Here is a 27194-nt window from a genome sequence, read left to right as displayed (position 1 = left end):
CAAATGATGCAGGCTAATATTCATTCCTGAATCAACCTCATCAAAGACAGATAACCCAGTCATTGTCACATTCTGTATGGAAATTTGGAGGCTTCGTTTCCTAGAGATAACAAAGTGTGGAGCTAGATGAACACAGCAGGCAAAGCAGCATCTGAGGAGCACAAAAGCTGATGTTTTCGGCCTGGACCCTTCATCAGAAAGATGCTCCTAAGATGCTGCTTGGCCTGCTGTGTTCATCCAGCTCCACACTTTGTTATCTCGGATTCTCCAGCATCTGCAGTTCCCATTACCTCATTGGCCATAAAATGCTTTGAGATATCGAGTGGCTGTAAAATGCTCTATATAATTTTTTAAAAATTCATTCGTGGAATCTGTGCTAGGCCAGCATTTATTGCCCATCCCTAATTATCCTTAAGAAGGTGGTGGTAGAGGCCTTAAATTTTTGTGCTCTATGTAGTGGAGGAACACCTCAGGTGCAGTTACAGAGGGAGCTTCAGGTTTTTGACTCAGCGACACTGAAGTAATGGTGATATATTTCCAAATCAGGATGGTGTGTGACGTAGAGGGGAACTTGTGTTGTTGGTGGTGATCCCATTTATCTGCTGCTTTTGTCCTCTTAGATGTTAGAGATGTTGACGTTGTCAAGTGCTTTCAAAGCAGCCTCAGTGAGTAGCTGTGGTGCATCTTGTAGATGGTACAAACTATTGTCACTGTAAGTTGTTGGTGCAACTGTCAAGAACCAGGGAGATTTGTGACTATCTCCATCAAGATATTGTGCAAGACAATCTAGTTTCTGCACCCAGAGACCCTGTGACACAATCAGTCGGAGTTAATGCAACTTCAACAGTAACTTTTTCAGAACCATTACTTTAAAGAACATTTCCCGGCCGGATTTTTTTATTTATTTACCACTACCCTACTGTCTCCAGGTCTCTGACTTCACAAACGTAAGCAACCTGGAGGTTACAAACCTCTTGCAAAAGCCATTTTATTCTGACTGGGAAGATTGGTAAGTTTTCGGCTGGGAGTTGTCGACCTTGATTCTGATTACCTGTAAATCATTTCTCCCTGGAGGTTCAATTATCTGTGGAAGACCATTTTGGAGGATATTGTTCCTGCTGAACCTAGAAGTTGGTCCCTTAGATTGTCTGTAGGACCTCTAATTTTCTAATTTGCAAGTGAACTCTTTGCTGCCAACCTTGAGGTGATGCCCCATACCATTATTGGGCTGGGGGTGGCGGTTGGGGAAGCAGGTCTCCTGAATGTCCATCATGGGAGATGGCTGCTCTGTCGAAACAAAATTAGAGATTGCATAGACTGGGGTCATTTTCCTTATAGCAGATCCCCTCCTGGTGTACTGTGCGCAGTTTAGTCACCCTGTAATAAGAAGGATATTCTTAAACTGTACAGGGTTCAAAAAAGATTTACTACGACATTATCAGGAGGGTTTGAATTTTAAAAATAGGAACTGGAAAGGGTGGGAGTTTATTCACCAGAGTGTAGGAAGTTGAAGGGTGGCTTTATTGAGGTTTATAAAATCATGAGGGGCATAGATAAAGTGAATGACAAGGGGCTTTTCCTGAGGGTGAGGGGGGAAAGAGTTCAAAACTAGGGGGCATATTTTCAACATGAGAGGAGAAGGATTTAGAAAGAGCATGACAGGCAACTTTTTTACACGGACAGTGGTTTGTGTTTGGAATCACCTGCCAGAAAAAGTGCTGGATGCAGGTACCAGCAAACACTTAAAATACATTGGAACATGTTCATGAATAGCAAAGGTTTGGAGGGATATGGGCCAGGTGCAGGTAGGCAGGACTAGTTTAGTCTGCAAACATACTCAGCATGGACTGGTTGGATCGTTCAGTCTGTTTCTATGCTGTATGACTCTATGATTCTACAACGGAGGAGATTGAGAGGGATGTGATGAAGATGTGTGAAATTATGAAAGGCATTGATAGGGTGGACAGCAAGGAACTTTACCCCTTGATAGAGGGATCAATGACCAAGGGGGCACAGATTGAGGGAAGGGGTTCAGAGGACACGTGAGGAAAACCTTTTCATCTGTTTGGTTGGAATCAGGAACTCACTGCTTGTAAGAGTGGTAGACGCAGAAACCCTCGTAACATTTCAGAAGCATTTAGATATGCACTTGCAATGCCAGGGCAATGGGCCAAGTGCTGGAAAATGGTGTCAGAAAAGTGAGGCTGTTGTGGTGGGTCAAAGGACCATTTTCTGTGCTGTAGTTCGATGTCTCAAAGTATTTTTTTTCTGTCATATTCTGGATTTCTGTACCAGGCAATTCTTTTAGATTTTGAAGACTATTTTTCTATTCATTTTTGAGGCATGTGGGCATCACTGGCTGACCAGCATTTATTCCCCATACTTGTTGCCCTTGAGAAAGCAGTGGTGAGCTGCCTTCTTGAACCACTGCAGTCCACCAGCTGTTGGTTGATCGGCAATGCCATCAGGGAGGGAATTCCAGGATTTCAACCCAACAACAGTGAAGGAACTGCGATATATTTCCGAGTCAGGATGGTAAGTGACTGGGAGGTGGAGTTGAAGCTGGTGGTGTTCCCATATATCTGCTGTCCTTATCTTTCTAGATTGAAGTGGTCATGGGTTTGGAAGGTGCTGTCTGAGGATCTTTGGTGAATTTCTGCAGTGCATCTTGTAGATAGTACACACTGCTGCTACTGAGCGTCGGTGGTGGACGGAGGGGATGCTTGTAGATGTGATGCCAATCAAGTGGGCTGCTTTGTCCTGGATGGTGTCAGGCTTCTTGTGTGTTGTTGGGGCTGCACCCATCCAGGCAAGTGGGGAGCATTCCATCACTCCTGACTCGTGCCCTGTAGATGGTGGACAGGCTTTGAGGAGTCAGGAGGTGAGTTACTCGCTTCAGCATTCCTAACCTCTGACCTGCTCTTGTAGCCACTGTGTTTCTGTGGTGAGTCCAGTTGAGATTCTGATCCCTAATATCACCCAGGGTGGTGATAGTGGAGCATTCAGTGATGATAACACCAATGAATGTCAAGGGGTGGTGGTTAGATTGTCTCTTATTGGTGATGGTCATAGCCTGGCATTTCTGTGGCGTGAATGTCACTTGCCAGCCCAAGCCTGGGTATTGTCCAGATCTTGTTGCATGTGAACATGGACTGCTTCAGTATCTGAGGAGTCACGAATGATGCTGAACATTGTGCAATCATCGGCGAACATCCCCAATTCTGACCTTATGATGGAGGGAGGGTCATTGATGAAGCAGCTGAAGATGGTTGAGCCTAGGACACTACCCTGAGGAACTCCTGCAGAGATGTCCTGGAGCTGAGATGGTTGACCTTCAACAATCACAACCATCTTCCTCAGTGTCAGGTATGACACCAATCACCGGAGGGTTTGCCTTCTAATAACCACTGAAACCAGTTTAGCTAAGGCTCCTTGATGCCATATTCACTTGAAAGCAGCCTTGATATCAAGGGCTGTCAATCTCACCTCACCTCTGGACTTCAGCTCTTTTGTCCATGCTTGGACCAAGTCTGTAAGAAGATCAGGAGCTGAGTGGCCCTCACAGAACCCACCTCAGATGATGGGTCTAGGCCCGAAACGTCAGCTTTTGTCCTCCTGAGATGCTGCTTGGCCTGCTGTGTTCATCCGGCTTCACACTTTGTTATCTATTACTGAGCAGGTGCTGCTTAATAGCATGGTTGGTGACACCTTCCACCATTTTGCTGATTATCGTCGACAGTAGACCGAGGTGGTAATTAGCCAGGTTGGATTTGTTCTTCTCTTTATGTACAGGACATACTTGGGTGATTTTCCACATTGTCGGGTAGATACCAGTGTTGTACCTGCACTGGAACAGCTTGGCTGTGGGAGAGGCAGGTTGTTCGTCGCAAGTCTTCAATACTATTGTAGGAATGTTGTCAGGGCCCATAGCATTTGCAGTATCCAGTGCCTCCAGCCCCAATATCATGTAGAGTGAATCAAATTGGTTGCAGACTAGTATCTGTAATGCTGCTGACCACTGGAGGAGTCTGAGATGGACTATCCACTCAGCTTTCTGGCTGAAGATTGCTGCGAAAGCATCAGCCTTATCCTTTGCACTAATGTGCTGGGTTCTTCCATCATTGAGGATGGGCATACTTGTGGAGCCTCCTCCTCCAGTGAGTTGTCTAAATGTCCACCACCATCCATGATTGGATGTGGCAGGACTGCAGAGCTTAGATGTGATCCATTGGTTCTGCATTATCCTGGATGTTCAGTCGAGGCAATGTCACTTTTTGACCATGTTCTGAATCTGTGGTCATTGGTCTGGCTTCCACGGTGTTGTGCGTCACTCATCACCACCTGAGAGGACATAGTAGATATTAGTGTAATGTCTTATCTAAATGATGCATGGCGCCTCCAACACCACAGCACTCTCTCAGTACTGTATGAGAAGTGTCATGCTAGATTTGTGCTCAGGCCTTGTGAATACTGAAATTAGGAGCGGCACGGTGGCTCAGTGGTTAGCACTGCAGCCTCACAGCACCAGGGACCTGGGTTTGATTCCACCCTCAGGCAACTGTTCATGCGGAGTTTGCACATTCTCCCTGTGTCTGCATTACATAATTTAAAATAAAGAAGTTGCTGCAATTCATTGGGAGTTATTCAGATGAAAATTTCATTCAACCACAGATCTGGCTCACCACCCTCTGATGAAGGGTCTAGGCCCGAAACGTCAGCTTTTGTGCTCCTGAGACCCTGCTTGGCCTGCTGTGTTCATCCAGCTTCATACTTTGTTATCTTTACTTTAAGATCCTAATTGTTGTCAATTTTCCTGACTCTAAATTCAATGGACTAAACTTCCCCAGTCCACCTTGCACCTCCCCAAACGCCTCAAGTTGACCCTTAATCACCATAAGATCCATTCTTCACATTTAAATGAGCGGTGATGAGGATTCCCAGTTGCTAGGAAGCATATTGCCCTTTCAGCTCTATAGACATTAGGGTAAATGAGAATTAAATAAATTAACATTGAATGAGTCAGTATTGCGAAACACAGGAATTGAGCAATTTGAAATGTACAGATTCCATTTGGCTGATCTGCCTCCTTGGATTAAATATATTGGAACATTGGAACAGGAGAAAGTCCTTTAGCACGTCTATCCTTCTTCATCATGGCTGACCAGCTCATCAATCCTTCTCCATCATGGTTGACCAGCTCATCAATCCTTCTCCATCATGGCTGACCAGCCCATCAATCCTTCTCCATCATGGCTGACCAGCTCACCAATCCTTCCTCATCATGGCTGACCAGCTCATCAATCCTTCTCCATCATGGCTGACCAGCCCATCAATCCTTCTCCATCATGGCTGAGCAGCTCACCAATCCTTCTCCATCATGGCTGATCACCTCATCAATCCTTCTCCATCATGGCTGACCAGCTCACCAATCCTTCCTCATCATGGGTGACCGGCTCATCAATCCTTCTCCATCATGGCTGACCAGCTCATCAATCCTTCTCCATCATGGCTGACCAGCCCATCAATCCTTCTCCATCATGGCTGACCAGCCCATCAATCCTTCTCCATCATGGCTGACCAGCTCACCAATCCTTCCTCATCATGGGTGACCAGCTCATCAATCCTTCTCCATCATGGTTGAACTGGCTGTGACCTCAACTTCATTTTCCTGTCTGACCCCAATAAACCCTTGACTGCTTTGTCTGTCAACAATCTGTTTCTAACTCATTCTTTACCACAAGAGTGTATTTTCAATTGCGAAATAAATGTCAGGAGAAAGGGGAATTCGGAAGGAGCAAGTTTTTGAGCTTGTGTCACTGCCAGCTGCTGATCGTGCCTTCAGTTATGAAGAATACAGTTGCCCAGCTTGGATTTTTCATCTTTTGAAATCAATCATTATAAACTTTGAGGACAGCGTGACCTTAATTCTGCAACAGGCATAGCAGGTGGGGGAAGCTCCCAACTGTAAATGAACCCTTTAGTTAGCTTAACATTTCAGATGATGGTCTAATTTCAGATCTTGCAGTCCCTTAACCCAAAGTGTTAGCCCACTATTTCTTCTTTCCAAAGGCTCTGCTGTCCTTTTCCAGCATTTCCTCTTCTCTTTAGGACAAGAAGAGGTTAACGTTGGAAAAAATATCCATGAGAACTATTCCCTTTATGACTGACCAAGTCTTTAATGTGAAAGAAGAATTGAACACAAACTCGTTTAATCTTTCAGGTGCTACGGGACAAGAAAGATGCCATCAGCCATTGAATTTAGGCACTGCTGCACTTGAATCCAGCGGAATATTAGATTCCTGATTCACTTGTTAAATAACTTCAAGAGTAAGGTTTGCTTGTAAGCAAGTGTGGGAAACCTTCACAGTAAAAGCTGCTTGAAACAGGATGTTGGCTGCGTTGGTGGCCTGGATTGCTCACCGACAGAATCAGAGGTGTCAGAATTCCTTACTTTTACCCCTCTAATAAAAAAAATTCTGCATGTCAAAAGGAACTAAAAGGTGTGTTGAGAATAACTAATACATTTTGTCAACACGCTGTCGTTTCACAGTCTAATCACAAAATGGATCCAGAAGTGAAGGACTCAGTCTTCTTTTCAAGCTAGATTCAATCAGCTGAATCATGCTAAATATTCAAATTATAGTCAATGTAAGTGTCTGTACAATGCAGTTGGAGAGAGGCCCAGCTGCCAATGATATGCACCCAGAGAAACATAGTTTGATAGAGATTCATAATCTAAAGTGGCTGATAGAAGTGACAATAAAATCTCATTCCAATACAAATAATCATGTAATAATCTGAAAGAGACTGTAATCAGAGGACCTAAGCCAAAGGGACATCAATAGAATATTAAATGTAAGATACTCCTGGACTGAAGCCAAAGCTGATTTCTTTGCTCAGTGTGCTGGAGTCAGGACTAGACTTTAAAATAACAAAAATAAATAGTTAAGTGAAAGGTGAATAAAAGAGAAAAGCGTGGGTTCACGCAAAAGCAACACAAGCAAAATATTTCTCATGCAGCAAGTGGTTCTAAAATGGACAGCCTGAGAGTGTGGTGGAGGCAGGGTCAACTGAAGCATTCAAAAGAGAACTAGCCTGTTATCTGAAGGGGAAGACTGTGCAGGGCGAAGGCAGATGGATAGCACCAAGTGATTTGATCATTCAGAGAGCTGGTGCACACACGATGGGCCAAAAGGCCTTCTGCACTATAATAATTACATGTCACTGTGATTTCAAAAAAAAACAAAACTGGTCCTATGGAGGATAAGCATTGACCCAAAACAGTAAGGCCAAATGGCTTGCCTTCAGGTTGTAATTTCCACTTCGTTTGGTAAAATGATTTTAACTTCCTCATTTGTGTGTAGTTCCTTCACCTTATGTCCATCACCTCTTTCATGTGAAACTTGCTATTGTCCTAGGCACTGAACAGAAACTAGACAGTGACAATTCCCAGTATGAAGGCCAGAGAGGGTACGTGGCAGCTGCTGCTCAATGCATCCTCTTTGGGTATCTGCCTTGCACAATAGCGCCCAACATCTCAGAGCACGCTCCATGAGTAGTGAGCCCCTGCACCCTCCATCCACAGGATATGGTACTGACTAAACACTAGCCTCAGTACACCATCATGGCACGTCTCTTACAATATGGCGCACTACTTCAATACTGACAAAGAAATAGAAATTGCTGGAGAAATTCAGCAGGTCTGGCAACATCATTGGAGAGAGAAAACTGAATTAATGTTTCAGGACCAGTGTCTCCCACTTCAATAGTGGCCTTTGAAGCTAACCAATAGCTCACATTGCAACACCTCTGCATTGCACACACGTACAGGTACCTATCTCTTACACCGGAGCACCTCAGAGCACTTAGCTTGCTTTCTGAGTGATCACTCACTTTGCACCTACTTGGATGCTCACAGCATCTCTGCCTCACCTTGCCTGTTTACACATTGCCACCTTGTTCATAATTCACAGGAACACAATACTTCTGCCTTGCCTTGCCCTGCTTTTAATGCAGGTACAAAGCCAGACAGTCTGCCAGCAATGGACAGTCATTGGGGTGGAATGGTTGCTCCACAGCAATGTGCTATGTCAATGTTATGTCTGTGCCACACACAATGAACATATCACCCTATTTCAGCTGATTGGCCACATTCCAAAGTCTAAATAGAATAATCCAAAGTGAAGTCTTCAGTCAAGGTCATCATCCAATGACAGGCCAGGGATTTGGATGCCTTCAGTCAGCTGTTTGTGACATTTACATTCTGGAGTTTCTCATTGGACCATTGTCATTCTGCGTAAAGGAGAACCCTTTCCAAACCTCGCTGATTTGTGCGGGGTAGGTCATGCCTTACAAACCTTATCGAGTTTTTTGAGGATGTGACTAGTAAGGTTGATGAGGGTCGAGCTGTGGATGTGGTGTATATGGACTTCAGTAAGGCATTTGATAAGGTTCCCCATGGAAGGCTCATTCAGAAGGTCAGGAGGAATGGGATACAGGGGAACTTAGCTGCTTGGATACAGAATTGGCTGGCCAACAGAAGACAGCGAGTGGTAGTAGAAGGAAAATATTCTGCCTGGAAGTCAGTGGTGAGTGGGGTTCCACAGGGCTCTGTCCTTGGGCCTCTACTGTTTGTAATTTTTATTAATGACTTGGACGAGGGAATTGAAGGATGGGTCAGCAAGTTTGCAGACGACACAAAGGTCGGAGGTGTCGTTGACAGTGTAGAGGGCTGTTGTAGGCTGCAGCGGGACATTGACAGGATGCAGAGATGGGCTGAGAGGTGGCAGATGGAGTTCAACCTGGATAAATGCGAGGTGATGCATTTTGGAAGGTCGAATTTGAAAGCTGAATACAGGATTAAGGATAGGATTCTTGGCAGCGTGGAGGAACAGAGGGATCTTGGTGTGCAGATACATAGATCCCTTAAAATGGCCACCCAAGTGGACAGGGTTGTTAAGAAAGCATATGGTGTTTTGGCTTTCATTAACAGGGGGATTGAGTTTAAGAGTCGTGAGATCTTGTTGCAGCTCTATAAAACTTTGGTTAGACCGCACTTGGAATACTGCGTCCAGTTCTGGGCGCCCTATTATAGGAAAGATGTGGATGCTTTGGAGAGGGTTCAGAGGAGGTTTACCAGGATGCTGCCTGGACTGGAGGGCTTATCTTATGAAGAGAGGTTGACTGAGCTCGGTCTCTTTTCATTGGAGAAAAGGAGGAGGAGAGGGGACCTAATTGAGGTATACAAGATAATGAGAGGCATAGATAGAGTCGATAGCCAGAGACTATTTCCCAGGGCAGAAATGGCTAGCACGAGGGGTCATAGTTTTAAGCTGGTTGGTGGAAAGTATAGAGGGGATGTCAGAGGCAGGTTCTTTACGCAGAGAGTTGTGAGAGCATGGAATGCGTTGCCAGCAGCAGTTGTGGAAGCAAGGTCATTGGGGTCATTTAAGAGACTGCTGGACATGCATATGGTCACAGAAATTTGAGGGTGCATCCATGAGGATCAATGGTCGGCACAACATTGTGGGCTGAAGGGCCTGTTCTGTGCTGTACTGTTCTCTGTTCTATGTTCTATGTTCTATTTCAGAAATCCTATCTCACAATCAGGTGGGACCACCACTGGATCTCTGCATCAGAAGAGAATTAACTCATTGACATCGTAAGTTTTTAACAACCCATAGATTATAATAGAAGGTTTTATAGAATCCCTACAGTGTGGAAACAGCCATTTGGCCCAGCAAGTCCAATGCACCAACCCAGAAGAACATCCTGTTCGGACCGATTCCCCTACCCTTTCCTCTGGAACCCTACATTTCCCATGGCGAATATCCCTAGCCTACACATCCCTGAACACTACGGACAGTTTAGCATGGCCAATCTACCTAGCCTGCATATCTTCGGACTATGGGAGGAAACCAGAGCACCCAGAGGGAACTCATGCAGACACGGAGAGAACGTGCAAATTCCACATGGACTGTTGCCCGAGGCTGGAATCGAACCCCAGTCCTTGGCACTGTGAGACAGCAGTGTTAACCACTGAGCCACCGTGCCACCCACAGATATATTTTATCTTCCTTTTCTGAAATAGTGTGTGATCTTTTTAAGAGTGTTTTTTTAATGCGTCTGTCAGTAGTGTAAAATTGAGGGAAATATCTGTAAAATGAGTGAAGTTATTGCCTGGTGTTTGCATTGAGGGTGATCCTGCATATTTATGCAGCTGAAGGTTTTACAGCTCTACTGCTGATGTTTTGTTTTTCTCAAAGAGTTTGATCTCAGGATCACAGAATTGTATGGGGAGTGGACCATGGTCAATCCTGCAGGTCCAGTCTAACCAGTCTGGGAATTAGCAGCAAGTTGGCTAGGGCTAGCTGATGTCTTTTAGAACCTGATGCCTGAATGTTTTGTCAAAAACAAATGGACGGCAAATTCTGGTCAGAGACTGAAAGAATCTGCAAGCATTTATTTGTTGCATCACTTTGGGAGGATCCACCCATTCTCCACAACTCGAATGGCAGTGCTACCAATCCTCTTGAGAAAGGTTACATAAGCAGATTCAGGTGTTTATCTCCCTGTGTACTGAACCACCCTCTCACCCCAGTCCACACTGAGATGGTTACAACAAAATAAATGTTGGGCCTGACTTTCAGAGGGTTGTGTTATTGGAGAAAATTTTCATTCGTCAACAATATGGTGACCCCACATTCCTTGGTCACCCATCAGTTGAAATGAGTAAATTTTTGGTGACGCAAACAGACATTTGGTAGCATAGGGGTCGAGTTGGTTTCTTGCAAAGTATTTTGATGAGACCAAGACTTTCACAAAATGAATCTTTTATCAGTAATACTTATTCAGAGATGATTGGAGTAATGATGTGCAGGTATAGATGAATAGAAACATAGTTAGATAGATAGATATAACTCAATAGACAGATAGATATAACAACAGACAGAGAGACAGAGACATAAATGGAGAGATGGAAGGAATCAAGCAATCCATTTCTTCAAAGCAAAGATTCCCTCTTGGTCATAACCATGAAGAACAAATTGGGTGCAGTTGGGAAAAATGTAGCTTTGTCGCAAAATGTAAGTGAAACCTTGTCCCAGCCTCTCCTTCTTTTGCTTCCACAACTTTCTCTGGACCCTAGTAAGCTGATTCCACTGTGGTTTCTGTCCTTTAAGCCAGGACAACAGAATGATCTATCTCACAGCTCCCCCACTGCCATCAGCCCATTAAGAGTTGATGCCCTTCTGCAAGGCATCACGGGTTCTGCTGGCTTTTTTTTTCCATTGACTTGGCCATTTCAAGGAGAGAGCAGCAAAGTGTGGCTACGGCCACATAGAAATCAGAAGCAGAAGTAGGTGACCTGGCCTCTTGATACTGCTGCACCATTCAATACAAATGCATCATCCTATCACATGAATCACTCCATGTCTAATAATCTTTTGATCTCACTCTCGAATAGGTTCAAAAACTAACTATCCAGAATTTGAAAGATTCAGAGTGAAGAAGTTTCTCCTCACCTTAATCCTAAACAATTGATTCCTTCTCTATCACTTCATCAACACTCTCTAGACAGGAAAACCAGCTTCCAGCCTGGATGCTGTTTAATCCCTCAATGATTGATATGTATAGAGTACTCTTAGAATCGTAGAGATATACAGTACAGAAATGGACTCTTCGGTCCAGCTCGTCCATGCTGGCCAGATATGCTAAATTAATCCAGTCTCATTTTCCAGCATTTGGCCCATATCCCTCTAAACCCTTCCTATTCATGTACCCAGCCAGATGCTTTTTAAATGTTGTAATTGTACGAGCCTCCACCACTTCCTCTGGCAATTCATTCCATACCCGCACCACCCTCTGCGTGAAAAAGTTATTCCTCAGGTCCTTTTTTTTAAGCTTCTTCCCCACCTCCCTCCCCATCACGGTAACAATTTGACATTGTAACAGTTAAGAGAGATATTAAGAAACACTATTTCACCTAAAGGGTGGTAGTAAAATGGAATTCCTTCCAGTCACTGGTTTAATAATTTTAAATCTGTGAATATTGTTGGAAAGAGTGAAATATTGATAAAGCCTTTTATTTTGCACTTATCAAGACAAATGCAAGAATGCTAAATTTCAAGAGATCTTTATTCATTCATGGGATAACAGCGTCGCTGACCAGGCAGCATTTATTGCCCATCCCTAATTTCCCAGGGACCACTTAAGAGTCAACCACATTGCTGCGGGTCTGGAGTCACATGTAGCCCAGACCAGGTAAGGATAGCAGTTTCCTTCCCTAAAGGGCATCAGTGAACCAGATGGGTTTTTCCTGACAATCGACTCATGGTCGTCAATCGATTCTTAATTCCAGATTTTTTTAAAAATTGAATTCAAATTCCACCATCTGCTGTGGAGGGATTCGAACCAGTGAATAGCCCCAGAACGTCATCTGGGTTTCTGGATTAATAGTCCAGTGATAATACCACTAAGCCATCACCGCTCCACAACAATTTATGCTATAGGAGAAAACAGGAAGGCAATGATTAAGCGGTGTTATCAGTAGACTATTAATCCAGAGACTCAGGTAATGTCCTGAGGACCTGGGTTCGAGTCCCATATGGTAGATAGTGGAATTTGGATTGAATAAAAATTTGGAATTAAGAGTCTACTCGTAACCATGAATTGATTGTTGGGGGAAGAACCATCTGGTTCACTAATGTCCTTCAGGCAAGGAAGCTTGGCCTGCTGTGTTCATCCAGCTCTGCACCTTGCCATCCTTACCTGGTCTGACCTACATGTAACTCCAGACCCACAGCAATGTGGTTGACTCTTAACTGCCCTCTGGGCAATAAATGCTGGCCCAGACAGTGACCCCTTCATCGCATAAATGAATTTAAAAAAAAACTTGAATCAGCAGCAGTATAAATTGTTCTGACCAATATTCAAGCATTGTGCTATAATCTGTGACTGGCAGATTTTTACTAGCCAGTATGTTAGTGTGGATGTGGAATCAGGGTGGGTGGATGGAGCCACTGAATGGTGGAACACGCAGGAGGGAATTGCAGGGTCTCCTGGATATCCTGTCAGACTAGAAATAGCACATAGACCAGCACCCTCCCCACATCACCAAAGATACAGTGATATTGCTGCACTGTATTCTTTTCACCTTAAAACAAACAAACACCTCTTTTATACTGTTTGGCCTGGAATCTGAACAGAGGTGGGCATCAAGAACTCTGATTGATGGTGATACTTCTGAAAACATATAAGCATTAATGCTGACTGGTTATGTGTGACTTATTACTTTGTCTGAGGTGATGGACCAACCAATGGCGTGTAAAGTTGATCCAGGAATTCTTATGGGAATGAATGGAGCCAATACTTTTCGAAGGATGTCAGGAACAAAGCATTGCAATTGTAACTCAGTTCTCTGGCCAATAAACCATTTGGCAATTTGCCACATGCAGGCTACAAGTTTGAATGGTCTGAAAGGAATCCTGTTTTAAATTGAGCTAATACAAAATCCACACTTGAGAACAGTAAAGCGGGGTCAAAATGGAACACAAGAGTGCTTTTGTTTCCATCACTGTGTTAATACTGTAAATTAGGAAAGTTTGTTTGAATAGAAGGGTTTTAATCATTAACAGAACTATATTTGTCCCCTGCTATCTCAGTAATTGCACAGCACCGAAATGGAAAAACAAGAAAGTGTGCATGATGCAGAATTGTTGAAAATTCAACGTTCTGATCACAGAACGAAACTACAAATGAATTTAAGCATAGTTTTGATAAACAGAAGGGAGAAGAGGAATCGTTGTCAAAAGGAATCCAAGTGAATTTTAATGAAGAGGTGTGGGAGGAGGCTCATGCTAGGTATAAGCACAAGCATGACAAGCTGGGATGAATGGCCTGGTTATTTTGAACAAATATTGCAATCAGTGGAACATTGCCTATGTTCTAATTTCTCCCATTGCTGATGAATTCCTGAGGCATTCCGTCATCAACCTGTGACTTCTTTACTTATCCATCATTTTATTCCCACTCTCCATAAGCTTGTGATCAGCCAAACTGTGTCCTAACTTGTCCCAAGATCTGCTCACCCATTGCTGACCTACATAGGATCATGGTTAAGCAACACCTCAGTTTTTTTCAAATTCTCATCCTTTGTTTAAATATTCGTCCATTGCTTTTCTCCGTCTCCATATCAACTCCATGTCTTTATCATCCTTTCTGATGCTACTTAAAACCTTGTTTTTTAATCCAATATTTGAGCATCTGCAATAAATTCTCTGTTTCAATCATCAGGTCTTGTCTTCTTCCTGTATCCTCTATCCCACTGTTTCCTTTCAGTTGTGGATTAACTCTCTTTAACTTCTTTTCGAAGGTCACAAAGTTTTGGTTTCAAATCACACTCCAGGGCTTGAGCACAAAACCCTAGGCTGATGCCACAGGGCAGTATTGTGGAAGGCAAGGCATTAACTGAAATTCCTCAGGTGGATGGATGTGACCGCTCCCTCAGCACTATTTTGAAGGACTTGGGAATTGTGCCTGCATCGTGGCAAATATTCATCCTTCAATCAAACATCACAAAAACAGATGCTCTGGCCATCATCAGATTGCTGTTTGTGGGAACACGCTATGTACAAATTGGCTCCTGTGTCTCCTCTCATTACAACAGTGACTATACTTTAAAAGTGTCTTGTTGGATTATAGAGCCCTGTGAAACATCTGATGGCCATGCAAAATACCACGTGAATACATCCCTTTTTTTTCTTTCTTTTTAAGCATCCCTGCCATGTCCCCATCCTCCCTGATTTCAAAGATCTTACTGAAGCATTCCTGTTCTACATTGCTTTATCCCTTGCAGTAACAATATCCTGCTATATGTCCTATCACACAGAGTCTCTCAGTACATGAATGTATAATTATAAAAGTGTAAGTCAGTAGGTGTTTCTCTTGGCGTGATTTTAGTTCTTGTAATGATGTTGCTTTTTCTACTGACTTACTTAAAATAAAATGCACACGATTGCATCCTTGTGGCAAATTCCAGCATAATTGCAGTAAATGGGCTGGATTTTATTCACTTTTTGTCATAGATTAGGAAAGCAAGACATTTCAGAACTGTGTGCCCTTCATAGAACTTTTGGAACAAGTGCTGCTCTGGCTTTAATCCAGGAAGAGACAAACTTTCAGTTTTACATATAAAATCCCAATAGAAAGCAAATGATCAGGCCAAACTGAAGGATCAAATTACAAATGCATGTGACATTGTTGGCCAAGGTTTCAACTGTATAAATTAGATTAACATCCAACCAAGAACTTATTGTCCTTTAAACCACTCCTAAAATTGCATGATAACTAAGCCGTTTATAAATAGTTGTTTAATAGCACAGAATTAAACATTGTAAAAATGTGACAAAGAGCTGAAACTCTTCATCTTGCACCTGGTTTAGGAATGCAGGTCGACAGTTAACTGTTCTTGCTGCATCTCCATGCCAATGACAGCTCAATGTATCCACACCCTCTTCTCTTGCTCTAACAAATAGTATCCCATTCCCAAGTCTGTGTTTTGTTCTGATGAGTGCAAAATGGAAAGTTTCAACTTCTTGTCTTCCTTTAGCAATGTTTGGACTGTTTCCCTCAATCGTGTAAAGGCATGTAGCAAAAAATATCTGATCATTTCATAGCCTGTTAGCAGCAAGTGAGTTGGTTAATCTGCCGTAGCAATTATGGTTCAATGTGTGCACAAACGGATTATGCAACTGGAATTTCTGGTAATTAAGTATTTCATTTCAAAGTATAGCTTTTACATTTTGATGCAAACTTACGTGCAGTGCCATTACTGACTTTATCAGTCAGGACATAAACTGTTCAGTTTTACATAGAACTGACCAAGGAGGATTCTGGGAGAAGTATGTGCACCCACCACAACTAAGAAACGGATGGCAGAGGACCCAATGTTGGACTGGAGAAAGGGCATCCAGCAGGGGGCATCAGTGAGAAGCACCTGAGGAGGGGAGAAATGTCAATTACTAGGGGACATAGATTTAAGATAAAAGGTGGGAAGTTTAAAGGAGATGTGACAGGCAGCTTTATTCATATAGGGGGCGATAAGTACCTGGAATGTACTTCCGGAGGAGTTGGTGGAGGCAGATACAATAGCAACATTTAAGAGGCATCTCGACAGATACATGAATAGGCAGGGAATAGAGAGATAAGGTCCTTGTAAAGGCAAGAGGTTTTTAGTTTAGAAAGGTGCAGGCTAGGTGGGCTGAAGGGCCTGTTCCTTTGCTGTACTGTTCTTTGTTCTTTGCACCATGACTTGCCAATTTTTATACTCCAGGCCGTGGCCCATGAAGGCAAGAATGCCATATGCGTTCTTGACCACCTTATCCACTCGTGTTGCCACTTTTGGGGAACTGTGGACCTGTACGCCTAAATCCCTCTGTATGTTGATGCTTCTAAGTGTTCTGCCATTTCTTGTATATGCCCCTTCTGCATTAGATCTTCCAAAATACATCACCTCGCATTTGTCTGAATGAAATTCCATCTGCCATCTGAGGGGTCTCATCTGCTGTAGTGTTCAATGGTTGAATTGTTTGGTGTTCGATTATGTGAGTCTGTTTACTATTGGTGCTAACTGTGCTTGCTGGGCTGAGCCTGGATGTGGATTCAGTGAGAAATCAACAGAGTACAATGTGCAGAAAGAGCTGAAAAGGCTCTTGTGGTGCAATGGTAGTGACCCTGCCTCTGAGCCAATAATGGCTGGTTTCAGATCACACCTGTTCCAGAGGTGTGTCATAAAATCTCTGAACGTGCTGATTAAAATATCTCTGGATGTGGTGCTAGTGGCACTGTGGTAGAGTCCCCTACCCCTGGACTAAAGATCTTGGGTTCAAGTTCCACTTGCTCCAAATGTGTGTCATTCACACCTGGCAACGTTGATGAAAAATATGGTTTCTCTTTGAAGAATAAATACTAGACAGAGCTGAAGCACGATGTGGATATTTTGATGTACGGGATGTAAAACCTGTTACACACTTAGGAACTAGTGTTGTTCCTGCCTACATCTGAAATATGAAATAAATAACTTCTGTCAAATACATACCTTACAGCTCAGTGCTCAATTTTTTTTTGTAATATATACTGAATCACATGGACAATTATCCTCAATTTGAACTGCTCTTTGTATGAACTATTTTTATCAAGCTGCATGATGAATACATAAAACATAAATCAGCCTTAACATTCATCATATTGTGGTAACCCAGCAACCAAAATTAGCGTAACCATTGACAAACTTTACAAGTGGCATTTAAAAGCATCAGAGGTTGGTGAACAAAGACACAGAAGGGAAAGAAATGAAACATTCCTATTAATTGGAATAACATGTGCATCAGTCGGATGTCTGGTTACTAAATTTCTCAGATTGTACAATTCGCTTATCAAGCAACGGACCACTTGACTCATTTCCTGCTCACCTCAATGTTGCAGAAATTATTGCCTCAGCTCATCGACCTTCAATTCTCCCTAGCATACAAGAGAAAACCAACAATGGCACCCACCTCTCTACTGAAGAATGTATACAGTTGGGTGAGCCACTCGGAATGAAAATAATAAGGACAGTGTACAAAAGGAAAAGTATAATTGATTAAACCAATGTCAGAAGATGAAAGGGACAGTGGATAGGACAAATTAAGAATGATAAAAGAGTTGAAATAATAATTCTGATTATTTCCATCTATGTGTCGCTCTTATCACCACAAAACAACGTTGTAGAATTCTCACCTGACTGTTGATGTGTTGACAAACTCAGTGGCTATTCTATACTCACAATCTCCCACAAACAGCAACGAGAGGGATGACCAAAAGAACTCACTGCTTTTCTCAGGGCGTGCAGGGGAACTTGAATATCTGTCTGAGGAACTAAAGCAAGCAAAGGAGATCTTAGTTAAGGCAGCAACATAATCAAAGACCCCTTCCCATCCTGGTTATAATTTTTTCCAATCACTTCTGTCAGACAGAAGATACAAAAGCATAAACTCATGGACCAACAGATTCAAGAACAGCTTCTTCCCCACTGTTATTAGACTTCTGAGCGTGCCGCTCAAATTTCAAATCTAATGTGGACGCTGCTCTTTGTGCACCTTCTCTGCAGCCATAGCATTGTATTCCTTATTCTGTTCTATTACCCTAATACAGGTTGTATGTACTGCATGCAAAACAAAACTGTACCTAGGTACATGTGACAATAATAAATCAAATGAATCAAATCAAATCAAATGTCAGCTTTAGAATATAAACACGACCCACTGAGATGCACAATAATCTGACCCAGAAATGAAAGTGAATCAACCTGGTATAGACGAGAAGACATGAAAATAAAACATTTTCTTAGCATCTGAGGCCAGTGCAGCTTCACATTCCTTGCAACACATGAACCTGAATTTATTTAGCAAATGACCTCAATGTACTTTGTTGCAACAAAGGTGATAATTCCTGAGTGATGGATCCGACTAGATCATATTGCATCTTGAAAGGATTTGTTTGATTGAAGCCAAGGAACAAGGGTGATCAACAAATAGGCAATGCGCAGCAAAATCTTTGATGTGCTGCAAGGCATTCGCTTTCATGTATCGTCTTTTTGCAGCCATCAATCAGGATTAGTTTTCATTACCACAATTATGTTGGGAACAAACTGAAATTCCACAGCAACAGCACTGCGGGTAACATTGGAACATTATATTTCAAACAATGTTGGATGCTAGAGGAGAGTTTAAATAACTTGTGGTCATAAAGCAATGAAATATCACAGACACTGCAAAATGTAGAATGATGCAAACATTAGCACCAAGCCAAAGGACAGCAAGTTCATTTGAGAAACTAAATGAGAATTGAGCTTTAAATACATCTTAAAGTAGGATATTAAACATTCTGGTTTCCCTGTTACAGGAAAATTGTGGTGAAATTTGAAAGCCTTCAGCAAAGATTTACAAGGATGTTGCAGGGTTGAAGGGTTTGAGCTACAAGGAGAGGGTCAATGGGCTGGGACTATTTTCCCTGGAGTGTTGGAGGCTGAGGGGTGACATTATGGAGGTTCACAAAATCACAAGGAGCATGGATAGGGGAAATAGACAAGGTCTATGAGTGTATGAAGAGGAAGGGTTTAGAGGGATATGGGCTAAATGCCAGCAAATGGGACTAGATTAATTTAGGGTATCTGGTCGGCATAGACAGTTGGACCGAAGGACCTGTTTCTGTGCTGTACGTCTCAATGACTCTATGGAGAAACCTGGGGAGGGAATTCTAGATCTTCACATAGCTGGGAATGTGAACACTCTGTCTATTAACAAGGAAAGAAAATGAAAGGATTTACACTGATTTAAGGCGAATAGAGAAACTGCATGATCGGAAATGACTTTTTTAAATGGGGGAGCACGTTCGAGGGACTGAGTGGGCTACTTCCGCTCCTAATTCATATGTCAGTATGTGAAGACAAGAGACCCAGGACCTGTCTGAATTTATCCTCCCCACAATGGGTCTCTTAGGTCAATGAAAGAAAGGAAATTCAAAAGCACCTTCCATCCCAAAAGGACATCCCAAAATGCTTTACAAACCAAGGATGTACTTTAGAAGCATTCGCCTGATTTAACCAAGATGCATTGCAGCTAACTTGCACACAAGCTAACATCAAAATGATAATAATCAAAGACAATCTGTTTTTATTATGCTTGAGGGATAACTACGAGGAACTCAGACACTTTTATTCAAAACAGTGCCACGGATTGTTTCCATCCATCTGAGAGGGCAGACAGAAGCTCAGTTTAACACCTAATTAAAGGGACTGTATCTTTGCTTCAGTATTATGCTGGGAGTGATGACCCAGATTTAACGTTCAAATCCCTGACCCCACAACGTAGAAGTCCTGCAATTTGGAAGCAGGCCATTCTGCCCATTTTATCCAAACTGACCCTTCAAATAGCATCCCACCTTATCTCTGGGACCCGACATTTCCTATGGCTAATCCACCTAGCCTGCATTCTATGGACAATTTCCCATGGCCAATCCACCTTACCTCCATATCTTTGGACTGTGGGAGGAAACTGGAGCACCCAGAGGAAACCCACACAGGCAGCCACACGAAGCTGGAATTGAAGCCAAGCTCCTGGCGCTGTGAGGCAGCAGCGCTAACCACTGAGCTACCTTGCTGCCCTCAAACATGAAGGTCTAAAGGTGAGAATGTGACCAACTGAGCCTTTTGGATCACTCACAAACCTGGGGTTTGTGGTCAGGATAAGGAATTGTCACAGTGATAAAGATAGTAAGAACTGCACATGCTGGACTCAGAGATAACAGTGTGGAGCTGGAGGAACGCAGCAGGGCCAGGCAGCATCAGAGGAGCAGGAGAGTTGCTGTTTCGATTCAGGGGCCCTTTTTCAGAAATGGTCATTTCTGCAGAAGGGTCAGACCCGAAAAGTCAGCTTTCCTGCTCCTCTGATGCTGCCTGGCCCTGCTGTGTTCCTCCAGCTCCACACTGTGTTATCACAATGAAAGATGTGGTAGAACCTCTCTCAGTCGTTTCCTTTGGTTCTTTCTGAGTAAGGTCAGTCGTCCATGATTGGACCATTTTGTTTCTTTTCATCATTTCAGTAGTTTTGTCACAGTTTAACTAACCTGTTTTTCTGAAGAAGGGCCTAGGCACAAAACGTCAGCCTTCCTGCTCCTCTCATGCTGCTTGGCCTGCTGTGTTCCTCCAGCTCCACACCTTGTTATCTCTAGCACCCAGTGGTACTTTGGTGTGGATCACCAGCCATTGCCTTAAGTACGAGAATAAAATTGGCTGGACACAGCAGTCGGGGGGGGGTGGGACACGAGGCAGAGTGAGTCACAGTCCTAACGTGGAAAAAAGAACCTACTGTTTAGACAAGCCTCCTCAAGTTTCTGTGTGTAAAAAAGTTTTACTATGTGGAAATGAAGAGTTAAATCATGAGTTGAGGATCATATGTTCATATCTAACACAACCCGACAATGTAGTTCAGAAAACTGGATCAGTTATACAGCAAACCTGTTTTGCTGTTTTCTGTGAGGGAACAGTGAATGGTGAACACAAGGCTTAACAGGCAAATTACTCCAATCATATCACAATCTCAGTTTACCTTCTTGGGTAAGTCATGATATCATCTCTCTTCCTTTCAGAATCTCCTCATACTACATCTCTCCAAATATGTTTTTGGTAACCCTCCTCATCTTTATTTTTCATCTGACCCAGAAATTATTTTGATGAAACACCGTGGGTCATTTTGATCTGAAACATTTAACTCTGATTTCTTTGCACAGATGCTGCCAGACCTGAGCTTTTCCAGCAATTTCTCTTTTTGTTTTATATTTACAGCGTGCCCAGTTCTTTTGGCTTTTATTTAATACTCTTGATGAAGTACATAATGTTCTGAAAAAAAAAGACAACCATTTGAAGGTGCAGAGGCAAAATATTATAGATGCTGGAAAGAGGCGAAGAGAATGTTGGGGAAACTTAGCAGCTCTGGTGGTCTCTGTAGAGTGAGAAACTGAGTTAAGGTTTCAAGTCCAGTGTGACTCTTCTGCAGAACTGACCTTCTCCAGACCTGCTGAGTTTCTTGATCTGTTTAAGCTAATGAGTTGAGTTCATAGTGTGTCTCATTTATACTCAGTAGAAGCAATACAGTGGCTCAGTGGTTAGCACTTATGCCTCACAGCATCATGGACCCAGGTTTGGTTCTGTCTGTTTAGAATTTGCATGTTCTCCCTCTGTCAGTGTGGGTTTCCTCCTACAGTCCAAAGGTGTGCACATTAGATGGAATGGCCCTCCTAAATTGTTCATTGTGTCCAGGGTTGGGCAGGGTGGGATGCTGTTTGGAGGGGTGGTATGGGCTGAATGGTCTGCTTCCACACTGTAGGAATTCTATGTTGTAGTGCAGAAGCCCATTGTTCCTGCATTAGCTGTCCAAATGAGTGTTGTGAATTAGAGCTATTCTCTCACCTGTTCCCTGTAAACCTGCATGTTATTTCTGTTTATCTAATAGTCTCTTGAATTTCTCGCTTGAACCTGCCTGCCCCCACACTCGAGGTAATTCATTCCAGACCTAAAGCACTCGCTGCATGAAAATGTTTCTTCCAACTGCACAATTACTTCTGTCACCAGAAGGCAGCTCACCATGCCCTTTCCAGGGGCAATTCAGGGATCACTTGATTTGATTTATTGTTGTCACATGTAACTAAAGTACAGTGAAAAGCTTCGTTTTGCATGCAGCACAGGCAAATCATTACATACAAAGATCATAGGCTGAATAAACAGACCAAAGGATACAAAGTTACAGCTGCAGAGAAGCAAGATCAACATTAGATTTGAAATTCGAGAGTCCATTCTGAAGTTTAATAACAGCGGGGAAGGAGCTGTTCTTGAACCTGTTAGTACGTGTTTAAGCTTCTGTATCTTCTGTTTGAGGTTGGAAGGGAGTATAACTGGGTGGGAGGGGTCTTTGATGACAGCTGCATTTCCACAGCAACAAGAAGTATAGATGGAGTCAATGGATGGAAGGTTGGCTTCCATGATGGTTTGGCCTTTGTTCACAACTTTCTGACAGTCTGGGGCAGAGCAGTAGCTGTACCAGGCCACAATGCACCCAGGTATAATGCCTTCTATGGTGCATCTACAAAAGTTGGTGAGAGTCCTTATGGATGTGCCGAATTTAGAGGAAGAGAAGGCATTGTGGTACTTCCTTGGCTTTCACATCAATGTGAGTGGTCCAGGGTGGGTAATAAATATGGGTCCAGCAAAATGCATCCACATCCCATGAACAAATATTTTAAATATTTAGTTTGTCTAAGAGACAAATGTGAGGTTATCAAGGAGACACATTCAGAAACTGATTCTTGAGAAGAGAACTATTGTGTGATTTGATACATTCACCAAGTCGAATTTGCATTCTAAACTCAGTAAAAGAGTTCTGGTTGTTTAGAAGTCAGCTTCACATTTGCTAAATAGTTATCAGCTTATTGCAATACATGGCAGTTATTGTCTCCTGTAATAATACTAATGGTGCTCCCAAAGGGAAAAAAATGTGCTTCAGTTTCTAAATGCATTTCAAAAAATTAGAAAGATTTAGCTGTAAATTGAGATATGGAGCAAAGCTGAAATGTTTCTATACTGAGAGCTCCCTCCAATGGTTTAGAGTTCACTTCATTGATTTTACTTTAAAAAACTCACAATTATGTAGCACACTGAATGTAGTAAATTGCCCTGGGACGTTTTGAAGGAGTATTGTCTAGTAAGATTTGACACTGAGCTGTATAATCAGATAATACGGCAGGTAGCCCAAAGCAGGAGGCTTTATAAAGTGTCGTAACATGGCCCAGGTAGGGGGTGCACACCCAGTGTTACAAGTCACGGCCAACAGCAGAACCAGTGACGTTTTTGGGCATTTGAAGGAAGGTCTCAAATCTCAAGGGACAGAGGCTTGTGTTTCTTTCAAGCACATGCATGCAATCCACCTAATGATTCTTTCTCCCTTGTTGTATCACTCAATAAAGTTGGTAAGAAATCACACAGCACCAGGTTAAGGTCCAACAGGTTTATTTGAAATCACAAGCTTTCGGAATGCTGCTGTGTCGTAAGGTGAGTTCACCCTGTAATCTTGATTGATTGACTGTTGTTGCATGTACTGAAATACAGTGATAAATGTTGTTTTGTGTGCTACCCAGACAGATCATATCTTGTCATCATAGCTCCTGATGTACAAGTAGCTACTATTAGAGTCAAGGCGGAGTTAAACCTTTACTCCAATGGTGAGAAATGAGCAATGGACATGTGCTTGGTCACAACACTGCTACGTATGAAGTTGGAGAAAATGGGAAAAGGTTCAGGGAGGAAATTCCAGAGCTCAGGGGCTCAGTTCATTGACACATTTTAATCAGAAAGGTTATGGGAGAAAAGACTCAACATGATTGCCAAAGTTAGAGCAGCAAAAACCTGGGATGGGCAAGAAGCCAGAACTGGAGGATAGCTGATACCTCAGAGGGCTTTAGAAATGACGGGGAGGATCACGGACATAGAGGGATTTGTACACGATGCTGAGAACATTAAAAGCAAGGTACTGCTTAAGCAGGAGCTGAGGTGGGTTAGTGAATACAGAGGTGATGGGTGAATGGAACTCAGTGTGAGGTAAGATGTGAGCAGCAACAATTTGAATGTTATCAAGTTTGCAGAGAGTGTAAAGTGGGAGGTCAAATATACAAGGCACTAGTCAAACCCCAGCTGGAACACTGTTTTGATTCCTCGTAACTAAAGAAAGACAAGCTGGGATTGGAGGGTCCACAGAAGGTTCATTAAGCTGTTACCAGGTATGGAGGGACTGTCTTATGAGGACAGGTTGAATAGGTTGGGCCTGTAACCTTTGGAATTTAGAAGAATGAGAGAAGACCTTATTGAAACATATAAGATACTTAGGGGAATTGACAGGGTAGATGTGGAAAGGTCATTTCCTCTTTTGGGAGAGTCTAAGAACGGATGTAAGTGTCACCCATTTAAATCAGAGATGAGGAGGAACTTCTTGTCTCAGAGGATAATAAATCTGTGGATTTCTTTATTGCAGATGGAGCTGAATTTGGGTTGTTATTTAAGTCCAAGTCCGTGATTGACACATTTTTAATCAGGAAGGGAATCAAGGATTATGGGGAAAGGGCAGAAAAATGGAGTTGAGGATAATCAGATCAGCCATGAGCATAATAAATGGTGAACCAGACTTGATTGGCTAATGATAATAAAATGTGAGGCTGGATGAACACAGCAGGCCAAGCAGCATCTCAGGAGCACAAAAGCTGACGTTTCGGGCCTAGACCCTTCATCAGAGAGGGGGATGGGGAGAGGGAACTGGAATAAATAGGGAGAAAGGGGGAGGCGGACCAAAGATGAAGAGTAAAGAAGATAGGTGGAGGGAGTATAGGTGGGGAGGTAGGGAGGGGATAGGTCAGTCCAGGGAAGACGGACAGGTCAAGGAGGTGGGATGAGGTTAGTAGGTAGATGGGGGTGCGGCTTGGGGTGGGAGGAAGGGATGGGTGAGAGGAAGAACCGGTTAGGGAGGCAGAGACAGGTTGGACTGGTTTTGGGATGCAGTGGGTGGGGGGGAAGAGCTGGGCTGGTTGTGTGGTGCAGTGGGGGGAGGAGACGAACTGGGCTGGTTTAGGGATGCAGTTGGGGAAGGGGAGATTTTGAAACTGGTGAAGTCCACATTGATACCATTAGGCTGCAGGGTTCCCAGGCGGAATATGAGTTGCTGTTCCTGCAACCTTCGGGTGGCATCATTGTGGCACTGCAGGAGGCCCATGATGGATATGTCATCTAAAGAATGGGAGGGGGAGTGGAAATGGTTTGCGACTGGGAGGTGCAGTTGTTTGTTGCGAACTAAGCGGAGGTGTTCTGCAAAGCGGTCTCCAAGCCTCCGCTTGGTTTCCCCAATGTAGAGGAAGCCACACCGGGTACATTGGATGCAGTATACCACATTGGCAGATGTGCAGGTGAACCTCTGCTTAATGTGGAATGTCATCTTGGGGCCTGGGATAGGGGTGAGGGAGGAGGTGTGGGGGCAAGTGTAGCATTTCCTGCGGTTGCAGGGGAAGGTGCCGGGTGTGGTGGGGTTGGAGGGCAGTGTGGAGCGAACAAGGGAGTCACGGAGAGAGTGGTCTCTCCGGAAAGCAGACAGGGGTGGGGATGGAAAAATGTCTTGGGTGGTGGGGTCGGATTGTAAATGGCGCAAGTGTCAGAGGATGATGCGTTGTATCCGGAGGTTGGTAGGGTGGTGTGTGAGAACGAGGGGGATCCTCTTTGGGCGGTTGTGGCGGCGGCGGGGTGTGAGGGATGTGTTGCGGGAAATACGGGAGACGCGGTCAAGGGCATTCTCGATCACTGTGGGGGGAAAGTTGCGGTCCTTGAAGAACTTGGACATCTGCGATGTGCGGGAGTGGAATGTCTTATCGTGGGAGCAGATGCGGCGGAGGCGGAGGAATTGGGAATAGGGGATGGAATTTTTGCAGGAGGGTGGGTGGGAGGAGGTGTATTCTAGGTAGCTGTGGGAGTCGGTGGGCTTGAAATGGACATCAGTTACAAGCTGGTTGCCTGAGATGGAGACTGAGAGGTCCAGGAAGGTGAGGGATGTGCTGGAGATGGCCGATCCGAAGGTTGCAGGAACAGCAACTCATATTCCGCCTGGGAACCCTGCAGCCTAATGGTATCAATGTGTACTTCACCAGTTTCAAAATCTCCCCTTCCCCAACTGCATCCCTAAACCAGCCCAGTTCGTCCCCTCCCCCCACTGCACCACACAACCAGCCCAGCTCTTCCCCCCCACCCACTGCATCCCAAAACCAGTCCAACCTGTCTCTGCCTCTCTAATCGGTTCTTCCTCTCACCCATCCCTTCCTCCCACCCCAAGCCGCACCTCCATCCCCTACCTACTAACCTCATCCCACCTCCTTGACCTGTCCGTCTTCCCTGGACTGACCTATCCCCTCCCTACCTCCCCACCTATACTCTCCTCTCCACCTATCTTCTTTACTCTCCATCTTCAGTCCGCCTCCCCCTTTCTCCCTATTTATTCCAGTTCCCTCTCCCCATCCGCCTCTCTGATGAAGGGTCTAGGCCCGAAACATCAGCTTTTGTGCTCCTGAGATGCTGCTTGGCCTGCTGTGTTCATCCAGCCTCACATTTTATTATCTTGGAATTCTCCAGCATCTGCAGTTCCCATTATCTTTGATTGGCTAATGGCCTACTTCTGCTCTTATGTCTTATGGTCTTATAGTGACGTCTATAGATAGCTTTTAAGTTAAGGGAAACAGTGCTTTCCTGAGACAATTTATGTTGATTATCCCATTTTTGCAAATGTATCCAATAAACGGATAAGAGACATTAGATCCAACACAGTCACAAAATTTCAAAAAGGATTTGGGAGAACCATTTGGTAAATCATGCTGTGCTACAAGACCAATCATTCTGTACTCCCACTCGAAACATCCCGTCACCACCATCAATCTGTTCAGAATCCTGACCTGAACATCTTCCTGGCAGCCCTGTGACAGCTATTAATTACTGTCTGCATTCAAAAACAAATCACCATTTGTCTCATGAAACATAAAATTACATTGCCTAATTCAGCACTTGTGTTGAGTGATAATATACC

General features: G+C 43.6%; 1 protein-coding gene across 2 annotated transcripts in view; it reads right to left on the bottom strand.

The window, feature by feature from the left end:
- The window catches only part of zgc:172136 (uncharacterized protein LOC566376 homolog), a 114462-nt gene extending 98464 nt beyond the window's left edge, over positions 1 to 15998 (bottom strand). Inside the window, exon 1 of one of the 2 annotated variants that reach the window (XM_048536602.2) lies at positions 15914 to 15998. The gene's annotated coding sequence lies outside the window, so the exon portion shown is untranslated. Of the gene's footprint in view, positions 1 to 15815; positions 15861 to 15913 lie in introns of those variants that run through there. The other variant, XM_048536601.1, reaches the window with a different exon arrangement.
- Between the last annotated feature and the right edge of the window lie 11196 nt (positions 15999 to 27194).

The sequence above is a fragment of the Stegostoma tigrinum genome, chromosome 9 (assembly GCF_030684315.1).
Source record: "Stegostoma tigrinum isolate sSteTig4 chromosome 9, sSteTig4.hap1, whole genome shotgun sequence".
NCBI classification, from domain to species: Eukaryota; Metazoa; Chordata; class Chondrichthyes; order Orectolobiformes; family Stegostomatidae; genus Stegostoma; species Stegostoma tigrinum.
Note: the sequence above shows the minus strand (reverse complement) of the source record. Positions and strands in the feature narration are given on the sequence as shown.